The sequence below is a fragment of the Euprymna scolopes genome, chromosome 5 (assembly GCF_053919585.1).
Source record: "Euprymna scolopes isolate OS-2025 chromosome 5, ASM5391958v1, whole genome shotgun sequence".
Taxonomy (NCBI): Eukaryota; Metazoa; Mollusca; class Cephalopoda; order Sepiida; family Sepiolidae; genus Euprymna; species Euprymna scolopes.
In genome coordinates, this window is record NC_136486.1 from 155,553,878 (window position 1) to 155,558,599 (window position 4,722).

Below are 4,722 nucleotides of genomic sequence, written 5' to 3' on the forward strand. Positions count from 1 at the left end.
TTAAAAATATACATGAAATAAAGTAATGTTTAAATCGTAATTGGTTTGAGTAATTTCCGGGACTGATTCATATCCCGTAACCCACTGCTTAAAATATACTTGAAATAAAGTAATGTTTAAATCATAAACTGTTTCAGCAGCTTTTCGAAAGTAATACACAAAAACATTACCACGGTTAGTGATTAGGTAATCATTGCTTCAACATGAATGCCTGAGTGTACTATCAGTTTCAGCATTCCAGTGACTTACCCCCCTTTTTAGTCTTGGTTAATGGAGGAGTAAACCTTCATTACTGATACAATTCTTATTTTTGTTATTGACCAGAGAGCCCGTTTGGGGAAGCTGGTTACCCCTAAATTTTTAACCGACCTCATGTCCAATTCCACACTTGTGGGGAGGCAAGTAAACAAAAAAAATAATCAGAACGGACATTTTTCAGGGCATTTTATAATTAATCAAGGGTAACACTTCCAGGGCATTTTGTAAGTAAATCAGAAATAACTTTTTCGATTTACTTTTTTAATATTAAAACTTTGTTACATTAAACATAGTACCTATTCACAATGTCTCCCCACGAGAGAAATTTAGGCACCAGGGTCGTTTTTTTTTTACTTGGAGAAAAATGGTCTTAGTCGTAAAGGATTTCTCTTCCACTGAGAGAGAAGAAATTGACATATAGCACCAAAGAATATATACTACACTTTGATCTTAGCCAAAAGGCCAAGAAAGACAAATAATTCTTATTAGCTTTGCCTTAACAGCGACACCATTTTTTTTTTAATATTTACAATTTCCTTTTCAAGGGTGACAAGGTTTTTTAAGAGTAATAAAAATTGAACATTCCAATGAATAATAAACAATTACACTTGGAAACACTTCAAATGAACTACGACAATTGCCATTTTTACATCTCCAGCACATTTGAAAATAATTTCTGACGAAGACGCTTCATAGAACGTCTGAAACGCGCGTAAAAACGATTTCAATGATTAAAACCATTATTACAATGATCCAAACATAATTCTCAATGAAAACCCAAGCCACGGAATAATAAAATAATGTTAAAAAATACACATTGTTGGTGACTACTCCCTTATTTAAATATATATATATATATATTAATATATATGTATATATATATGTATGTATATATATACATACACACATACATACATATGTATATGCATGTATGTATATGTATATATATATATATATATATATATATATATATATATATATATATATATATATATATATATATATATACCAAAATAGATCATGTTGGTATCCCATTACATTACATTGGGTCATTTTTGTGGTCCTGATAGAACTGTTCTAACAAGGGAATTATTGGAACCTGCCACAATAACGAAAAAAAAAACAAAGGAGAAAAAAATAAACTCGACAACAACGCGTAAATAAAATAAACCGAATAATAGTAGGGTAGAAAAAGTTAACTTTCTAGAAAATATTAAGAAAAAAAAAAGGAAATTATGAATAAAAACGCAATAGGAAAAAATGTTATGCGTAACGCCAATCAAAAAAGAATGTTATGGAAATATTAACAGCAAAAAAGCATTCGCATGTTGCAAATGTCGCAATTTGTATATTGTAAAATTCGATGTTCATTATTCGTGAAACAATGACCAAATTCTGCCAATGTGATTTTTTTTTCAGTTTGAGTAAGTTTTTATTTTTTTAAGAATTTTTTTGTGATGTGTAAATATTTTTAATTGTATGCTAATGGATGTAAATTGCATGATTGAATTTTGATATGTTTTTTATTCAGAAGGCAAACAAGTGTGATTTAGATCCAGAGCAAAAACACACAAATGCCTGCATAACTTTGATTTTTGTATTGTCTAACAGATAATTTTTATGGGTTCTTGAAATACGAAGCAATAACGAACCCGTACTTTATGTTCTGTTGGTGTAGTAAAAGGGATTTCAGCCGACCACAAAAGAGTGCTGACGTGAACGGTTTGGGATCCATATATGTCTGTGTTTTTTTGTATATTTTTAACTTTTGTTCTTAGTTAAAGGAACTTTTGTGAAAGATTGGAGTTTAGATGTGTTACCGTAAAAAAATAAATTATAATTTCAAAATAATTATAAGATTTTAAAAAAATAGAAAAAGAAATAAATAAGAAAGCGATTAAACGTTGTACTGAGGAGGAAATGGATAAAAAGACGGATCATCCGATAAGATGTATGGGGCAGGAATATTATAAGACTTGAATAGAACGGTTTAGTAATGGTGGCAATTTTTGTATGTTTCCGGAGTAAGTTGCGAATATTTTTTTAAAAATATCTTCGAGATTCCATCGATGAGATATAGTATCGAAGGAGAGCAGAGGATGTTTCTCGCATATGAATCTGAGTTGTGTATTTTGTGGACAAAGATAGACTGCAATTACTGTGATAGTTGGAAGTTACTCCACACCGTGATTAAGGCAGATGTATAAACGTTAACATGTCCTACAGCGAATTGGACTCTGACAGACACATGCACGGACTTGGAGTTTACATTCGTTATACCTTCCCCCTGGCTAGAGAAACAAACCTAGAAACGGATGATCAATCCTTTGTGTGCTTTAGACTAAACATGCAACATAACATTAGCTACTTTTATTTTATCTACCGCTCTCCCACGACTCAGGACTGCGCCAAAATAACCAACGTCTCTGACAGCATAGGCACGTCACTCTCTCTCGACACTAGTGCACAAGTACATGTATTTGCTGACTTTAATGTTCACCACAAAAACTGGCTTGGATTATCTACTTACACAGATGCAGCGGGCAGCACAACTCATAGCTTCACTATATAACACTCCCTATCACAAATTGTTACGTTTCCAACCCGTGTCCCTGACCAGGATAACAATACGTATCACTTCTAGATCTGTTTTTGACCACAGATCCCAATGATTGCATAACGAATGCCCACATCCCACTCGGGAATGCTGATCATGTATTAGTAATGGTTGAAATCGCCCTATACTCTAGAGCCAAAACTGAAAAGCCAGTGCTCAAAACAACGAGATATTATAAAAAGGCTGACTGGGAAGCCATCAGGGAACTAATCAGAGATACCCCATATTTTTCTCTACCTGCTGAACAGTGTGCAAACAAGACAACTGACTGGTTCAAAACTGCAATCGGAGCGCATGTTCGCATGCGGAAATTTTATAGTAAGCCCCACTCTCTCCAATGGTTTACTTCGACTTGCGCAACTGTCATTGCTCAAAAGCAGCATGCATACAGCAGATTTAACCGACATAAATCCAGTTCAAAACGACTGAAGTGTATATTAGCTAGAAATAAAGTTAAGAAAGAAATAGCGACTGCTAACAGAGAATTTACGGAAACCACTAAAAAACGCACCGAAGTACAAAAATTAGGAACTGGAGACGTTTGGGAAATCTACAACACTGTAGTACATACTGGGCAATCAAACCTTCCCCTACTAACCAACAATCACGAGGTTGTCTCCTCAGCAACTGAGAAGGCTAACATGCTTGCCAGTCGGTTGCCTCAAACTTCACACTGGACCCTTCCAACCACCCCCTACCTGACTTTCCTATGCGGACAGACGCCACGCTAGACGATCTGAAAATAAGCCTTGCTCAGGTGCATGCTATCATAAAAACCTTGACATTTCAAAAGCATGTGGACCCCATCTCATCCCAGCTGTGCTATTAAAAAAATGCCCAGCCGAAGAAGCTCCAGTTCTCTCCAAACTCTACAACAAATGCCTTAATGAAGCTTGCTTTCCGGGCTGTTGGAAAACTACTTCTGTTGTACCAGTATTCAAGAATTCTGGCGAAAGAACTGACCCATCAAATTAACGCCCCATTAACCTCCTCCCACTTTTTGCCAAAATATTTGAGACCTTTATTAACATTGCTCTAGTCCATGACATTACAGATGCAAAACTTCTGACTGACCAAAAATATGGATTTAAACAAGCCCGTTCCACAGCATACATCCTAACTGTAATCTCTGAACGTATATACCATTCATTGGGCAAAGTTGGGGAGGGCAGAGCGGTAGCTCTAGATATATATATATATATATATATATATATATATATATATATATATATATATATATATATATATATATATATATATGGCTTTTGACAGGGTATGGCAGGCATGAGGGTTCCTCAGGAAAATTAGATCATACAGTATCACTGGTAGAATACTTAACATAATTAAATCCTTCTTATATAAGAGAAAATCCAGGTTGTCCTCGACGGTCGTACATCTAAACAATATGATATAAATGTGGGAGTGCCTCTGAGATGGGTATATATGCTGAAGACACTACACTCTATGGCAGGCACGTCAGGAAGACGAATGAACACATTTCTAAAGAAATGGCAGAAACACTAGGGGAAGGCCTCCAATCTGTAGTGGAATGGGGACAAAAATGGTTGCTCACGTTCTATGCCGCCAAGACTAAACTAGTTTCATTCAATACTTACAAGTAACCCTCTCTACCACCTATAGCAATGGCCAACGACTCTTTATCTGAGAGTACATCTTTCAAACTCCGTGGCAAAACGTTCACAGGAAACATGAGTTGGAACAATTACATTGAAGGCATTGGCATGGCCGCTGCAAGAAAGGTGGGATCTCTCTACCGTGCTAGACAACTACTAACACCCGAAAGTATCCTGTACCTCTATAAGGCCACCATTCGCCCATGTATGGAG

At 35.7% G+C, this 4,722-nt stretch overlaps 1 pseudogene; it reads right to left on the bottom strand.

Annotated features, from left to right (window-relative positions):
* Positions 1-620: 620 nt before the first annotated feature.
* LOC145277330 (U2 spliceosomal RNA) lies at positions 621-733 on the bottom strand (annotated as a pseudogene).
* Positions 734-4,722: the final 3,989 nt, after the last annotated feature.